Source organism: Salvelinus sp. IW2-2015, linkage group LG27 (assembly GCF_002910315.2).
Source record: "Salvelinus sp. IW2-2015 linkage group LG27, ASM291031v2, whole genome shotgun sequence".
In the NCBI taxonomy this organism is placed as follows: Eukaryota; Metazoa; Chordata; class Actinopteri; order Salmoniformes; family Salmonidae; genus Salvelinus; species Salvelinus sp. IW2-2015.
The window spans coordinates 29,545,433-29,564,300 of NC_036867.1; the positions used below are offsets into that span (position 1 = coordinate 29,545,433).

An 18,868-nucleotide genomic window follows, 5' to 3' on the forward strand; every position below is an offset into this window, starting at 1 on the left:
TTGGTTGAAAAAATGAGTTTTAATGACTCCATCCTAAGTGTATGTACACTTCGGACTTCAACTGTAGCTCATCCAGAACTCTTTGACTTCTCAAACACAGCAGAAAGCATACACTCCATCTCCTTATTCATTCAGCCATTACTTAGCTAACTAACAAAAACACAGTTGGAGAGTGTAGCACATCTTAGACAGTTATAAGATATCTGGGGCAACATTTAGTAGTGAAATGCATACACGATTAACTTCATCACCTCATGTGCGACGCACAACAGAGAGAGACTCGGTGATAGAATACAGAACGCTGTGGACTCAACCGCTCCGCGTTCTCCCATTGTGCTCTTTTACAACCAACACTTGACTGGCTGCTGTTCGGGGAACTATGGTAAGCTTCATAATGAAAAAAATGTGATAAGCAAAATGAACAACACAGTCTGCTTTATCTCCTAACGTATTGGACAAGTTGACTGCAGGTATTTACTTAAAAAGTTGCACAAATGTTCAAAATGATTCAACAATTTAACCAAAATAGTTTCAACAGTATAGGTAAACACCATTCCGTGTGCTTTCCAAATACCCCCCGTATACGGTATGCCGCCCAACCCTACTGACAGGTGATACGCAGTGCCAACGCATACCATGCCATCTCAACCTAACTTGAATGATATAATTACCTGAATCAGTGGGGTCCTAATTGGCCTGATGGGTGGATGGGGACACTGTCTCACTATCTCCGATTCTCCACCCTTTACCCAAAGTGTGGACAGGCACAACCTCCCATCATGTACACTGCTCAAAAAAATAAAGGGACACTAAAAGAACACATCCTAGATCTGAATGAATGAAATATTCTTATTAAATACTTTTTTCTTTACATAGTTGAATGTGCTGACAACAAAATCACACAAAAATGTATCAACCCATGGAGGTCTGGATTTGGAGTCACACTCAAAATTAAAGGGTGGAAACCACACTACAGGCTGATCCAACTTTGATGTAATGTCCTTAAAACAAGTCAAAATGAGGCTTCAGTAGTGTGTGTGGCCTCCACGTGCCCGTATGACCTCCTACAACGCGCTGGCAGCTCCTCCTGAGGGATCTCCTCCCAGACCTGGACTAAAGCATCCGAACTCCTGGACAGTCTGTGGTGCAACGTCGTTGGTGGATGGAGCGAGACATGATGTCCCAGATGTGCTCAATTGGATTCAGGTCTGGGGAACGGTGGGCCAGTCCATAGCATCAATGCCTTCCTCTTGCAGGAACTGCTGACACTCCACCCAAATGAGGTCTAGCATTGTCTTGCATTAGGAGGAACCAGGGGCCAACCGCACCAGCATATGGTCTCACAAGGGGTCTGAGGTCTCATCTCGGTAACTAATGGCAGTCAGGCTACCTCTGGCGAGCACATGGAGGGCTGTGCGGCCCCAAAGAAATGCCACCCCCACCATGACTGACCCACCGCCAAACCGGTCATGCTGGAGGATGTTGCAGGCAGCAGAACGTTCTTCACGGCGTCTCCAGAACTCCTTCTAAGTCACGAATGTGCGTGAACCTGCTTTCATTCGTGAAGAGCACAGGGCGCCAGTGGCGAATTTGCCAATCTTGGCGTTCTCTGGCAAATGCCAAACGTCCTGCACGGTGTTGGGCTGTAAGCACAACCCCACCTGTGGACGTCGGGCCCTCATACCACCCTCATGGAGTCTGTTTCTGACCGTTTGAGCAGACAAATGCACATTTGTGGCCTGCTGGAGGTCATTTTGCAGGCTCTGGCAGTGCTCCTCCTTGCACAAAGGCGGAGGTAGCGGTCCTGCTGCTGGGTTGTTGCCTCCTACGGCCTCCTCCACGTCTCCTGATGTACTGGCCTGTCTCCTGGTAGCGCCTCCATGCTCTGGACACTACGCTGACAGACACTGCAAACCTTCTTGCCACAGCTCGCATTGATGTGCCATCCTGGATGAGCTGCATTACCTGAGCCACTTGTGTGGGTTGTAGACTCCGTTCTCATGCTACCACTAGAGTGAAAGCACCGCCAGCATTCAAAAGTGACCAAAACATCAGCCAGGAAGCATAGGAACTGAGAAGTGGCTGTGGTCACCACCTGCAGAACCACTCCTTTATTGGGGTGTCTTGCTAATTGCCTATAATTTCCACCTTTTGTCTATTCCATTTGCACAACAGCATGTGAAATTTATTGTCAATCAGTGTTGCTTCCTAAGTGGACAGTTTGATTTCACAGAAGTGGGATTGACTTGGAGTTACATTGTGTTGTTTAAGTGTTCCCTTTATTTTTTTGAGCATGTATTTAAAACCATTGGATTGGTGTTTCATTAGCTGGAATGAGTTTCCCCATTGTTAAATTCATGACGGAAGTGTGGAAGTGCATACTTTAGGACAGGGATCATCGACTAGATTCAGCTGCGGACGATTCTTCTTAATTACAAATAATTTGTCGACTGCAAATTGATCACAAGAAGACCAAGCAGATATTTGACTAAAACATAACAATTTCCAACCTGCTTACATTTGTATACGATCACATACACAGAGTGTAAAAAACATTAGGAACAACTGCTCTTTCCATGACATAGACTGACAAGTTGAATCCAGGTAAAAGCCTATGATCCTTATTGATGTCACCTGTAGATGAAGGGAGGAGACAGATTAAAGGATTTCTAAACCCTGAGAAAATTGAGACCCCGATTGTGGCTGAATCGAGGCTGTTCCAGGGAAAAAGGGGGTGCAACTCAAATTAGGAAGGTGTTCGAATGTTTTGTAAACTCAGTATTAGTATTTATTAAAAATGCCCATTAGCCAAGGAAGCAGCTACCCTTCCAAGAGTCCAGCAACATAAGACAGTTAGATACAGTTAAAAATACCACATGACATTTACATTTCATAACACCTTACCCAACACATTCAGTGTTGCCACATGCCACCACATATTTACAATACACCATCCACGTGCACGTGTGTGTAGATTGCATTTCTCACCACGTGTGTCTGTGCCTGTGTCTCTCTTCACAGTCCCCGCTGTATTTATCCGTTTCTTTCCTATCCAATTCTACTGCTTGCATCAGTTACCTGATGTGGATAGAGTTCCATGTAGCCATGGATCTATGTAGTACTATGCACCTCCCATAGGCTGTTCTCGACTTGGGGATTGTGAAGAGACCTTTGGTGGCTGTTTTTGTGGGGTATGCATCGGTGTCCGAGCTGTGTGAAGCAGACGGTGCATTCAGCACGTCAACACTTCTTACAAAAAACAAGTAATGAAGTCACTCTCTCCTCCACTTTGAGTCATGAGAGATTTACACGCCTATTATCATGTTAGCTCTCTGTGACATTTAAGGGCCAGCCGTAATGCCCTGTTCTGAGCCAATTGTAATTTCTGAGGTCCCTCTTCGTGGCACCTGACCACACGACTGAAACAGTAGTCCAGGTGCGACAAAACTAGAGCCTGTAGGACTTGCCTTGTTGTTAGTGTTTTTGAAAAGGCAGAGCAGTGCTTTATTATAGACAGACTTCTCCCCATCTTCGCTACTGTTGTATCAACATGTTTTGAACATGACAGTTTACGATTCAGGGTTACTCCAAGCAGTTTAGTCACCTCAATCTGGTCAATAATGGTTTAGTGAATGATTTTTCCCTAATATAATGCTTTTAGCTTTTGAAATATTTAGGACCAACGTATTCCTTGTCAGCCATTTTAAACTACTCTCTTTTGTTAAGTGTTGCAAGGATTTCCCTTGCTGTAGTAGCTGACGCATATAGTGTTGAGTCATCCGCATACATAGACACACTGGCTTTATTTTAGTTCATATAAAGACCGTCAATGAATCACCACACTAGGTGTGGAAACGGAAGGCTCTCTCTCTCTCTCTACAATACGTGACTAGACTGAGGGTGTAAGCGCACACAAAGATGTTTGCACACAACAGCTACTACCATCATCATTATGCTTTAAACCAACAAGTTCGCACAGTTTGACTTCAGATTCAACATTTGTGGAATACTGAAGTGGGGGGATAATAAAAAAAAACATTTCTACGTTTAAGTTTAGGAATTAAGTTAGGCAGATTTGCTATACATGACGTTAGAGCTCAGGGTCTCCGCTTCACAGCTCTTTATGGGTTATGACTGACAGTCGTTATAAACTTGAGCACCGCAAGTTGCCTCCGTCCCTCCGCTAATTGGGCAACTTTTTGAAAAAAAAAAAAATCTGAGTGAGGGAAATGCTGTAAATTAATAGAACTCGAAAGATGAGACGTTGAGGATTATAATAAATATCACGTTGATGTCATACAAGCAAGCCAGACACCCGAGTCCAAATATACAGTGCCGATGTTTATGATCACTATATTTGATTTGTTACAAGACGACATGGCGTCGTACCCTGGGTTGTCCTGAACAGAATGAGCATAAGACAATTGTCACGGACCACGCATCTGAATGCTCTTCATGACACCAAAAATTACGATCTTCTCTGAATTGCCTTGAGAAAGCCTAACACTTTTTTTGTAGGGGTAGATCAGCTTTAATAGTGAAGATAGATTGGAGCTTCATCAATGTAATTGTCTGTATCATTGCCAATCCCCCATATACAGTGGGGAGAACAAGTATTGATACACTGCGATTTTGCAGGTTTTCCTACTTACAACGCATGTAGAGGTCTGTAATTTTTATCATAGGTACACTTCAACTGTGAGAGACGGAATCTAAAACAAAAATCCAGAAAATCACATTGTATAATTTTTAAGTAATTAATTTGCATTTTATTGCATGACATAAGTATTTGTACATCAGAAAAGCAGATCTTAATATTTGGTACAGAAACCTCTGTTTGCAATACACAGATCAAACGTTTCCTGTAGTTCTTGACCAGGTTTGCACACACTGCAGTAGGGATTTTGGCCCACTCCTCCATACAGACCTTCTCCAGATCCTTCAGGTTTCGTGCTGGCGCTGGGCAATACGGACTTTCAGCTCCCTCCAAAGATTTTCTATTGGGTTCAGGTCGGGAACTGGCTAGGCCACTCCAGGACCTGAGATGTTTCTTACGGAGCCACTCCTTAGTTGCCCTGGCTGTGTGTTTCGGTTGTTGTCATGCTGGAAGACCCAGCCACGACCCATCTTCAATGTTCTTACTGAGAAGGAGGTTGTTGGCCAAGATCTCGCGATACATGGCCCCATCCATCCTCCCCTCAATAACGTGCAGTCGTCCTGTCCCTTTGCAGAAAAGCATCCCAAAGAATGATGTTTCCACCTCCATGCTTCACGGTTGGGATGGTGTTCTTTGGGGTTGTACTCATCCTTCTTCTTCCTCCAAACACGGCGAGTGAGATTAGACCAAAAAAGCTCTATTTTTGTCTCATCAGACCACATGACCTTCTCCCATTCCTCCTCTGGATCATCCAGATGGTCATTGGCAAACTTCAGACGGGCCTGGACATGCGCTGGCTTGACAAGGGGTCCTTGCGTGCACTGAGAGATTTTAATCCATGACGGCGTAGTGTGTTACTAATGGTTTTCTTTGAGACTGTGGTCCCAGCTCTCTTCAGGTCATTGAGCAGGTCCTGCCATGTAGTTCTGGGCTGATCCCTCACCTCCTCATGATCATTGATGCCCCACGAGGTGAGATCTTGCATGGAGCACCAGACCGAGGGTGATTGACCGTCAGCTTGAACTTCTCCATTTTCTAATAATTGCGCCAACAGTTGTTGCCTTCTCACCAAGCTGCTTGCCTATTGTCCTGTAGCCCATCCCAGCCTTGTGCAGGTCTACAATTTTATCCCTGATGTCCTTACACAGCTCTCTGGTCTTGGCCATTGTGGAGAGGTTGGCGTCTGTTTGATTGAGTGTGTGGACAGGTGTCTTTTATACAGGTAACGAGTTCAAACAGGTCAGTTAATACAGGTAATGAGTGGAGAACAGGAGGGCTTCTTAAAGAAAAACTAACAGGTCTGTGAGAGCCGGAATTCTTACTGGTTGGTAGTGGTTCAAATACTTATGTCATGCATAAAATGCAAATTAATTACTTAAAAATTATACAATTGATTTTCTGGATTTTTGTTTTAGATTCCGTCTCTCACAGTTGAAGTGTACCTATGATAAAAATTACAGACCTCTACATGCTTTGGAAGTAGGAAAACTTGCAAATCGGCAGTGTATCAAATACTTGTTTCTCCCACTGGAATGTTTGTAAATATATTTTGATTTATTAGCTAGTCATGTTTGCAATAGAACAAGCTTTCCCAATGATGCCCACCTGACCCAGATAAGCGATTTATAATTGACCGTCTTAGTATTGCGTGAAAAGTAATTGTGTGATGGCGGGGATGCAGGGCTGTGTTCCAAACAAAACTGCAAGTGTGCTTGCTCTAGTTCCTCAACAACACAGCTAGGAGAGCTAAAAAAACTAAAAAACATTTTAGTTGGACTCTTCTTCGAGTCATAAAAGTGCATTGAAATTACTTAGGAACTGTGCACACTGTGGGCCACTTGGGACACCAGTTTGACCTCTAACTCAAACCCATGTCATTTTTTTTGTCTTATGTTGCACCTATCCCACATTTTCAAAGAATATTTTATGTTACTGAACGTATCCATAGTATTTTCAGATTTTGTTAACAAATGCGCCGAAAATCACAGTTAATGTACAATGCACATGAAATCAACAGTGTAGTCTAATAATTTTCGATAATCTCCAAATTGTTCTCTTTTGATTACTTCTATGGTTTGCATATACTTTCCATATTTCTTCTTTAAGAAACATTTAGCCCTAGCCCTATATAGGACCATTCCCATGAGTGTAAATGGTTAAGGTAAGGGTTAAGGTTTGGGATAGGGTTAAAACCAAAAAATCTAACGAGTGCTAGCGCTGGGATTGAACGAGCAACCCTACATATGCATTGCTTGATGTTTGGGTTTTAAGCTGGGTTTCTGTACAGCACTTGTACATAGGCTGATGTAAAAGGGGCTTTATAAATACATTTGATTGATTGATTGAAGCCAGCTCTCGTGGCTTTACACCCATCCTCCACCCACAACACCCTAGCAAGCCTACTTGGTAACAGCGCTCACCTTTGCCACTAGTGGCCGGTTTTGAATTAAATCTCCTGACGTCCTGGGGACTTGGACAAACGTTGAATAATCACCTTGGATCTCGAGTGACTGGCTGCTCCAAACACCAGGGCCATAGCTAAAAGTTTACATCTGAATCAAACAACTCAAGAGAGATAATAAAACAGTGTGTGTGTGTTCCTGAGGGACTTTTCCCATATTGTACCTCTCAAAAGCCAAGCTGAACACCTAAACACGATGTTTACGCTCTCTGGACTTATACACAATGCTGGGATGACTGGATCATATTCATTACACTGTAGCAAAATGTTTTGCAATGGAAAATGAAAACAAGCGTTTCTTATTGGACAAGAAAGATCAGGTAGTCCTTCCCATTTGCTTACATTGGACAAATGAATATTACCCTGTTGTCAAAGGGGATACAGTCCAGGTAGATTTAGTGCAGAGTCTGTGGCTTGTAACAAGCTCCCTTTCCGCCATGTCCAAAACAAAGTAATCAGTCACCAGTCTACAGAGGTTCACATATAGGAGCTGCGTGAAAACATCCTTGCACACACACACCCTACATGGGAACAGATGAACAGTGCCACCTAGCTTGAAGCAACAGCAACTACAGCCCATTGTCTTTCAACCATATGACACACACACACACAGTAACAACCACTGTACCACAATACACTACACCACAATACACTACACCTGCCCTCCCCCACATACCTACTTCATCTCTCTCCAACCATTCCTTCTGTTCCCTCTCTCCGCTCTCCATCGCCTCTGTTGGTGTGTGGCACATCTCTATGAGCTGCTGTGCTTTTGTCTGCCTGTCATGCATTCTAAGAGTCCCCCACTCTCTTCCTATTCCCCCCTCCCTCTCTCCTTTGAAACTCCTGGATGCATAATGCAGAAGCGAGGCGCGGCTGCATCGTGATGGTAATACAGTTATCCAATCATCTCTGTCTCCCTACACCCCTCCACGCACAAACAGTCAAGGAACTGTTCAGCTTAAAGCGTGGGGGCCTTCTCTTAAATATAGGGTCTACTCTAAACCTCTGAAAGAAGTAGAATACCTTACACCTCTGTCAGCACACAGTTAGTCTGCTTCCCAAATGGTACCATATTTCCTAGGTGGTACAGTACTTTTGACCAGGACCCAAATGGAATAGGGTGCTATTTGGTACACAGCCTTAGTCACAGGGTGAATCAAATCTCAAACCCAAACCTGATGGAAGATGCTTTTCAGATAGTGAAATTACTGCGGAATCATGTGTCAAAACAGTGAAAAGTAGAACGAAGGGAAAAGTGCTGGCCCTTAAAATGCATCCTTCCCTCCTCCTTTCCTTGAAGCAATCACTGATCTGACATTGCTGGATTGGTGAAAGGCTACTTACTGTACATGATAGAAGTGCTCCTAACCGTACACTAATCAAGTCATCAAGGAAGGGAGGAAGAAAGAAGGCATTTGAGCTTTGCCTGATTGGCATTTGTAGAGTCCAGTGTCAGGTGACTCTGGTGCCGAGGGTGTGACGAATGGAAGAAAAACCTGCCTACTGATGTCATGAGTCATCATTTCTTGCGGTGCCATGTAAAAGTACATGCATACCCAAATGTACTCCAATGATGCAACCCTTTTCATATCTGTGCACACAACCGGTCAGTCTAACACACACCACACACACACACACACACACACACACACACACACACACACACACACACCACACACACACACACACACACACACACACACACACACACACACCACACACACACACACCATGTACAGTAAGTAGCCTTTCACCAATCCAGCAATGTCAGATCAGTGATTGCTTCAAGGAAAGGAGGAGGGAAGGATGCATTTTAAGGGCCCAGCACTTTTCCCTTCGTTCTACTTTTCACTGTTTTGACACATGATTCCGCAGTAATTTCACTATCTGAAAAGCATCTTCCATCAGGTTTGGGTTTGAGATTTGATTCACCCTGTGACTAAGGCTGTGTACCAAATAGCACCCTATTCCATTTGGGTCCTGGTCAAAAGTACTGTACCACCTAGGAAATATGGTACCATTTGGGAAGCAGACTAACTGTGTGCTGACAGAGGTGTAAGGTATTCTACTTCTTTCAGAGGTTTAGAGTAGACCCTATATTTAAGAGAAGGCCCCCCACGCTTTAAGCTGAACAGTTCCTTGACTGTTTGTGCGTGGAGGGGTGTAGGGAGACAGAGATGATTGGATAACTGTATTACCATCACGATGCAGCCCGCGCCTCGCTTCTGCATTATGCATTCCAGGAGTTTCAAAGGAGAGAGGGAGGGGGGGAATAGGAAGAGAGTGGGGGACTCTTAAGATGCATGACAGGCAGACAAAAGCACAGCAGCTCAATAGAGATGTGCCACACACCAACAGAGGCGATGGAGAGCGGAGAGAGGGAACAGAAGGAATGGTTGGAGAGAGATGAAGTAGGTATGTGGGGGGAGGGGCAGGTGTAGTGTATTGTGGTGTAGTGTATTGTGGTRCAGTGGTTGTTACTGTGTGTGTGTGTGTCATATGGTTGAAAGACAATGGGCTGTAGTTGCTGTTGCTTCAAGCTAGGTGGCACTGTTCATCTGTTCCCATGTAGGGTGTGTGTGTGCAAGGATGTTTTCCAGCAGCTCCTATATGTGAACCTCTGTAGACTGAGTGACTGATTACTTTGTTTTGGACATGGCGGAAAGGGAGCTTGTTACAAGCCACAGACATCTGCACTAAATCTACCTGGACTGTATCCCCTTTGACAACAGGGTAATATTCATTTGTCCAATGTAAGCAAATGGGGAAGGACTACCTGATCTTTCTTGTCCAATAAGAAACGCTTGTTTTCATTTTCCATTGCAAAACATTTTGCTACAGTGTAATGAATATGATCCAGTCATCCCAGCATTGTGTATAAGTCCAGAGAGCGTAAACATCGTGTTTAGGTGTTCAGCTTGGCTTTTGAGAGGTACAATATGGGAAAAGTCCCTCAGGAACACACACACACTGTTTATTATTCTCTCTGAGTTGTTTGATTCAGATGTAAACTTTTAGCTATGGCCCCTGGCTGTTTGGAGCAGCCAGGTCACTCGAGATCCAAGGTGATTATTCAACGTTTGTCCAAGTCCCCAGGACGTCAGGAGATTTAATTCAAAACCGGCCACTAGTGGCAAAGGTGAGCGCTGTTACCAAGTAGGCTTGCTAGGGTGTTGTGGGTGGAGGATGGGTGTAAAGCCACGAGAGCTGGCTTCAATCAATCAATCAAATGTATTTATAAAGCCCCTTTTACATCAGCCTATGTCACAAAGTGCTGTACAGAAACCCAGCTTAAAACCCCAAACATCAAGCAATGCATATGTAGGGTTGCTCGTTCAATCCCAGCGCTAGGCACTCGTTAGATTTTTTTGGTTTTAACCCTATCCCAAACCTTAACCCTTACCTTAACCATTTACACTCATGGGAATGGTCCTATATAGGGCTAGGGCTAAATGTTTCTTAAAGAAGAAATATGGAAAGTATATGCATAACCATAGAAGTAATCAAAAGAGAACAATTTGGAGATTATCGGAAAATTATTAGACTACACTGTTGATTTCATGTGCATTGTACATTAACTGTGATTTWCGGCGCATTTGTTAACAAAATCTGAAAATACTATGGATACGTTCAGTAACATAAGAATATTCTTTGAAAATGTGGGATAGGTGCAACATAAGACAAAAAAAATGACATGGGTTTGAGTTAGAGGTCAAACTGGTGTCCCAAGTGGCCCCACAGTGTGCACAGTTCCTAAGTAATTTCAATGCACTTTTATGACTCGAAGAAGAGTCCAACTAAAATGTTTTTTAGTTTTTTTAGCTCTCCTAGCTGTGTTGTTGAGGAACTAGAGCAAGCACACTTGCAGTTTTGTTTGGAACACAGCCCTGCATCCCCGCCATCACACAATTACTTTTCACGCAATACTAAGACGGTCAATTATAAATCGCTTATCTGGGTCAGGTGGGCATCATTGGGAAAGCTTGTTCTATTGCAAACATGACTAGCTAATAAATCAAAATATATTTACAAAAACATATACAGTGGGGAGAACAAGTATTTGATACACTGCCGATTTTGCAAGTTTTCCTACTTACAAAGCATGTAGAGGTCTGTAATTTTTATCATAGGTACACTTCAACTGTGAGAGACGGAATCTAAAACAAAAATCCAGAAAATCACATTGTATAATTTTTAAGTAATTAATTTGCATTTTATTGCATGACATAAGTATTGATCACCTACCAACCAGTAAGAATTCCGGCTCTCACAGCCTGTTAGTTTTTCTTTAAGAAGCCCTCCTGTTCTCCACTCATTACCTGTATTAACTGCACCTGTTTGAACTCGTTACCTGTATAAAAGACACCTGTCCACACACTCAATCAAACAGACGCCAACCTCTCCACAATGGCCAAGACCAGAGAGCTGTGTAAGGACATCAGGGATAAAATTGTAGACCTGCACAAGGCTGGGATGGGCTACAGGACAATAGGCAAGCAGCTTGGTGAGAAGGCAACAACTGTTGCGCAATATTAGAAAATGGAAGAAGTTCAAGCTGACGGTCAATCACCCTCGGTCTGGTGCTCCATGCAAGATCTCACCTCGTGGGGCATCAATGATCATGAGGAAGGTGAGGGATCAGCCCAGAACTACATGCAGGACCTGCTCAATGACCTGAAGAGAGCTGGGACCACAAGTCTCAAAGAAAACCATTAGTAACACACTACGCCGTCATGGATTAAAACCTGCAGTGCACGCAAGGACCCCTGCTCAAGCCAGCGCATGTCCAGGCCCGTCTGAAGTTTGCCAATGACCATCTGGATGATCCAGAGGAGGAATGGGAGAAGGTCATGTGGTCTGATGAGACAAAAAGAGCTTTTTGGTCTAATCTCACTCGCCGTGTTTGGAGGAAGAAGAAGGATGAGTACAAACCCCAAGAACACCATCCCAACCGTGAAGCATGGAGGTGGAAACATCATTCTTTGGGGATGCTTTTCTGCAAAGGGGACAGGGAACTGCACCGTATTAGGGGGAGGATGGATGGGCCATGTACGCGAGATTTGGCCAACAACCTCCTTCCCTCAGTAAGAACATTGAAGATGGGTCGTGGCTGGGTCTTCCAGCATGACAACAACCGAAACACACAGCCAGGGCAACTAAGGAGTGGCTCCGTAAGAAACATCTCAAGGTCCTGGAGTGGCCTAGCCAGTCTCCAGACCTGAACCCAATAGAAAATCTTTGGAGGGAGCTGAAAGTCCGTATTGCCCAGCGCCAGCACCGAAACCTGAAGGATCTGGAGAAGGTCTGTATGGAGGAGTGGGCCAAAATCCCTACTGCAGTGTGTGCAAACCTGGTCAAGAACTACAGGAAACGTTTGATCTGTGTATTTGCAAACAGAGGTTTCTGTACCAAATATTAAGATCTGCTTTTCTGATGTATCAAATACTTATGTCATGCAATAAAATTACAGACCTCTACATGCGTTGTAAGTAGGAAAACCTGCAAAATCGGCAGTGTATCAAATACTTGTTCTCCCCACTGTATATGGGGGATTGGCAATGATACAGACAATTACATTGATGGAAGCTCCAATCTATCTTCACTATTAAAGCTGATCTACCCCCTAAAAAAAAAGTGTTAGGCTTTCTCAAGGCAATTCAGAGAAGATCGTAATTTTGGTGTCATGAAGAGCATTCAGATGCGTGGTCCGTGACAAATTGTCTTATGCTCATTCTGTTCAGGACAACCCAGGGTACGACGCCATGTCGTCTTGTAACTAAATCAAATATAGTGATCATAAACATCGGCACTGTATATTTGGACTCGGGTGTCTGGCTTGCTTGTATGACATCAACGTGATATTTATTATAATCCTCAACGTCTCATCTTTCGAGTTCTATTAATTTACAGCATTTCCCTCACTCAGATTTTTTTTTTTTTTCAAAAGTTGCCCAATTAGCGGGAGGGACGGAGGCAACTTGCGGTGCTCAAGTTTATAACGACTGTCAGTCATAACCCATAAAGAGCTGTGAAGCGGAGACCCTGAGCTCTAACGTCATGTATAGCAAAATCTGCCTAACTTAATTCCTAAACTTAAACGTAGAAATGTTTTTTTTTTATTATCCCCCCACTTCAGTATTCCACAAATGTTGAATACTGAAGTCAAACTGTGCGAACTTGTTGGTTTAAAGCATAATGATGATGGTAGTAGCTGTTGTGTGCAAACATCTTTGTGTGCGCTTACACCCTCAGTCTAGTCACGTATTGTAGAGAGAGAGAGAGAGCCTTCCGTTTCCACACCTAGTGTGGTGATTCATTGACGGTCTTTATATGACTATAAATAAAGCCAGTGTGTCTATGTATGCGGATGACTCAACACTATATGCGTCAGCTACTACAGCAAGGGAAATCCTTGCAACACTTAACAAAGAGCTGCAGTTAGTTTCAGAATGGCTGRCAAGGAATACGTTGGTCCTAAATATTTCAAAAGCTAAAAGCATTATATTAGGGAAAAATCATTCACTAAACCATTATTGACCAGATTGAGGTGACTAAACTGCTTGGAGTAACCCTGAATCGTAAACTGTCATGTTCAAAACATGTTGATACAACAGTAGCGAAGATGGGGAGAAGTCTGTCTATAATAAAGCACTGCTCTGCCTTTTCAAAAACACTAACAACAAGGCAAGTCCTACAGGCTCTAGTTTTGTCGCACCTGGACTACTGTTCAGTCGTGTGGTCAGGTGCCACGAAGAGGGACCTCAGAAAATTACAATTGGCTCAGAACAGGGCATTACGGCTGGCCCTTAAATGTACACAGAGAGCTAACATGAATAATATGCGTGTAAATCTCTCATGACTCAAAGTGGAGGAGAGAGTGACTTCATTACTTGTTTTTGTAAGAAGTGTTGACGTGCTGAATGCACCGTCTGCTTCACACAGCTCGGACACCGATGCATACCCCACAAAAACAGCCACCAAAGGTCTCTTCACAATCCCCAAGTCGAGAACAGCCTATGGGAGGTGCATAGTACTACATAGATCCATGGCTACATGGAACTCTATTCCACATCAGGTAACTGATGCAAGCAGTAGAATTGGATAGGAAAGAAACGGATAAATACAGCGGGGACTGTGAAGAGAGACACAGGCACAGACACACGTGGTGAGAAATGCAATCTACACACACGTGCACGTGGATGGTGTATTGTAAATATGTGGTGGCATGTGGCAACACTGAATGTGTTGGGTAAGGTGTTATGAAATGTAATGTCATGTGGTATTTTTAACTGTATCTAACTGTCTTATGTTGCTGGACTCTTGGAAGGGTAGCTGCTTCCTTGGCTAATGGGCATTTTTAATAAATACTAATACTGAGTTTACAAAACATTCGGAACACCTTCCTAATATTGAGTTGCACCCCCTTTTTCCCTCGGAACAGCCTCGATTCAGCCACAATCGGGGTCTCAATTTTCTCAAGGTTTAGAAATCCTTTAATCTGTCTCCTCCCCTTCATCTACAGGTGACATCAATAAGGGATCATAGCTTTTACCTGGATTCAACTTGTCAGTCTATGTCATGGAAAGAGCAGTTGTTCCTAATGTTTTTTACACTCTGTGTATGTGATCGTATACAAATGTAAGCAAGGTTGGAAATTGTTATGTTTTAGTCAAATATCTGCTTGGTCTTCTTGTGATCAATTTGCAGTCGACAAATTATTTGTAATTAAGAAGAAATCGTCCCGCAGCTGAATCTAGTCGATGATCCCTGTCCTAAAGTATGCACTTCCACACTTCCCGTCATGAATTTAACAATGGTGGAAACTCATTCCAGCTAATGAAACACCAATCCAATGGTTTTAAATACACTGCTCAAAAAAATAAAGGGAACACTTAAACAACACAATGTAACTCCAAGTCAATCACACTTCTGTGAAATCAAACTGTCCACTTAGGAAGCAACACTGATTGACAATAAATTTCACATGCTGTTGTGCAAATGGAATAGACAAAAGGTGGAAATTATAGGCAATTAGCAAGACACCCCCAATAAAGGAGTGGTTCTGCAGGTGGTGACCACAGACCACTTCTCAGTTCCTATGCTTCCTGGCTGATGTTTTGGTCACTTTTGAATGCTGGCGGTGCTTTCACTCTAGTGGTAGCATGAGACGGAGTCTACAACCCACACAAGTGGCTCAGGTAATGCAGCTCATCCAGGATGGCACATCAATGCGAGCTGTGGCAAGAAGGTTTGCAGTGTCTGTCAGCGTAGTGTCCAGAGCATGGAGGCGCTACCAGGAGACAGGCCAGTACATCAGGAGACGTGGAGGAGGCCGTAGGAGGGCAACAACCCAGCAGCAGGACCGCTACCTCCGCCTTTGTGCAAGGAGGAGCACTGCCAGAGCCCTGCAAAATGACCTCCAGCAGGCCACAAATGTGCATTTGTCTGCTCAAACGGTCAGAAACAGACTCCATGAGGGTGGTATGAGGGCCCGACGTCCACAGGTGGGGGTTGTGCTTACAGCCCAACACCGTGCAGGACGTTTGGCATTTGCCAGAGAACGCCAAGATTGGCAAATTCGCCACTGGCGCCCTGTGCTCTTCACAGATGAAAGCAGGTTCACACGCACATGTGACAGAGTCTGGAGACGCCGTGGAGAACGTTCTGCTGCCTGCAACATCCTCCAGCATGACCGGTTTGGCGGTGGGTCAGTCATGGTGTGGGGTGGCATTTCTTTGGGGGGCCGCACAGCCCTCCATGTGCTCGCCAGAGGTAGCCTGACTGCCATTAGGTACCGAGATGAGATCCTCAGACCCCTTGTGAGACCATATGCTGGTGCGGTTGGCCCCTGGTTCCTCCTAATGCAAGACAATGCTAGACCTCATGTGGCTGGAGTGTCAGCAGTTCCTGCAAGAGGAAGGCATTGATGCTATGGACTGGCCCACCCGTTCCCCAGACCTGAATCCAATTGAGCACATCTGGGACATCATGTCTCGCTCCATCCACCAACGACGTTGCACCACAGACTGTCCAGGAGTTGGCGGATGCTTTAGTCCAGGTCTGGGAGGAGATCCCTCAGGAGGAGCATGCCCAGGCGTTGTAGGGAGGTCATACGGGCACGTGGAGGCCACACACACTACTGAGCCTCATTTTGACTTGTTTTAAGGACATTACATCAAAGTTGGATCAGCCTGTAGTGTGGTTTTCCACTTTAATTTTGAGTGTGACTCCAAATCCAGACCTCCATGGGTTGATACATTTTTGTGTGATTTTGTTGTCAGCACATTCAACTATGTAAAGAAAAAAGTATTTAATAAGAATATTTCATTCATTCAGATCTAGGATGTGTTCTTTTAGTGTTCCCTTTATTTTTTTGAGCAGTGTACATGATGGGAGGTGTGCCTGTCCACACTTTGGGTAAAGGGTGGAGAATCGGGATAGTGAGACAGTGTCCCCATCCACCCATCAGGCCAATTAGGACCCCACTGATTCAGGTAATTATATCATCAAGTTAGGTTGAGATGGCATGGTATGCGTTGGCACTGCGTATCACCTGTCAGTAGGGTTGGGCGGCATACCGTATACAGGGGTATTTGGAAATGCACACGGAATGGTGTTTACCTATACTGTTGAAACTATTTTGTTAAAATTGTTGAATCATTTTGAACATTTGTAGCAACTTTTTAAGTAAATACCTGCAGTCAACTTGTCCAATACGTTAGGAGATAAAGCAGACTGTGTTGTTCATTTTGCTTATCACATTATTTTTCATTATGAAGCTTACCATAGTTCCCCAGAACAGCAGCCAGTCAAGTGTTGGTTGTAAAAGAGCACAATGGGAGAACGCGGGAGCGGTTGAGTCCACAGCGTTCTGTATCTATCACCGAGTCTCTCTCTGTTGTGCGTCGCACATGAGGTGATGAAGTTAATCGTGTATGCAATTCACTACTAAATGTTTGCCCTCAGATATCTTATAACTGTCTAAGATGTGCTACACTCTCCAACTGTGTTTTTGTTAGTTAGCTAAGTAAGTGGCTGAATGAATAAGGAGATGGAGTGTTAGCTTTCTGCTGTGTTTGAGAAGTCAAAGAGTTCTGGATGAGCTACAGTTGAAGTCCGAAGTGTACATACACTTAGGATGGAGTCATTAAAACTCATTTTTCAACCACTCCACAAATGTCTTGTTAACAAACTATAGTTTTGGCAAGTCGGTTATGACATCAACTGTGTGCATGACACAAGTAATTTTTCCAACAATTGTTTACAGACAGATTATTTCACTTATAATTCACTGTATCACAATTYCAGTGGGTCAGAAGTTTACAAACACTAAGTTGACTGTGCCTTTTTAAACAGCTTGGAAAATTCCCGAAAATTATGTCATGGCTTTATAAGCTTCTGATAGGATAATTGACATCATTTGAGTCAATTGGAGGTGTATCTGTGGATGTATTTAAAGGCCGACATTCAAACTCAGTGCCTATTTGCTTGACATCATGGGAAAATCAAAAGAAATCAGCCAAGACCTCAGAAAAAAAATGTAGACATCCACAAGTCTGGTTCATTCTTGGGAGCAATTTCCAAACGCCTGAAGGTACCAGGTTCATCTGTACAAACAATAGTACGCAAGTATAAACACCATGGGACCACGCAGCCGTCATACCGCTCAGGAAGGAGACGCGTTCTGTCTCCTAGAGATGAATGTACTTTCGTGCGAAAAGTGCAAATCAATCCCAGAACACCAGCAAAGGACCTTGTGAAGATGCTGGACGAAACAGGTACAAAAATAACTATATCCACAGTTAAACAAGTCCTATATTGACATAAAATAAAAGGCCGCTCAGCAAGGAAGAAGCCACTGCTCCAAAACCGCCATAAATAAGCCAGACTACTGTTTGCAACTGCACATGGGGACAAAGATCGTACTTTTTGGAGAAATGTCCTCTGGTCTGATGAAATAAAAATAGAACTGTTTGGCCATAATGACCATCGTTATGTTTGGAGGAAAAAGGGGAGACTTGCAAGCCGAAGAACACCATCCCAACCGTGAAGCACGGGGGTGGCAGCATCATGTTGTGGGGGTGCTTTGCTGCAGGAGGGGCTAGTACTTCACAAAATAGATGGCATCATGAGGCAGGGAAAAGTATGTGGATATATTGAAGCAACATCTCAACACATCAGTCAGGAAGTTAAAGCTTGGTCTCAAATGGGTCTTCCAAATGGACAATGACCCCAAGCATACTTCCAAATATGTGGCAAAATTGCTTAAGGACAACAAAGTCGAGGTATTGGAGTGGCCATCACAAAGCCCTGACCTCAATCCTATAGAAAATTAGTGGGCATAACTGAAAAAGCGTGTGCGAGCAAGGAGGCCTACAAACCTGACTCAGTTACACCAGCTCTGTCAGGAGGAATGGCCCAAAATTCACCCAACTTATTGTGGGAAGCTTGTGGAAAGCTACCTGAAAAGTTTAACCCAAGTTAAACAATTTAAAGGCAACTCTACCAAATACTAATTGAGTGTATGTAAACTTCTGACCCACTGGGAATGTGATGACATAAATAAAAGCTGAAATAAATCATTCTCTCTAGTATTATTCTGACATTTCACATTCTTAAAATAAAGTGGTGATCTTAGCTGACCTAAGACATGGAATCTTTACTAGGATTAAATGTCAGGAATTGTGAAAAACTGAGTTTAAATGTATTTGGCTAAGGTCTATGTAAATTTCCGACTTCAACTGTAC

The 18,868-nt window shown here is 43.7% G+C and overlaps 1 long non-coding RNA gene across 1 annotated transcript in view; it reads right to left on the bottom strand.

The window, feature by feature from the left end:
* LOC139023115 (uncharacterized) overlaps window positions 1-18,868 on the bottom strand; it is a 227,590-nt gene that overhangs the window by 197,768 nt on the left and 10,954 nt on the right. The gene's annotated exons all lie outside the window — the stretch shown is intronic.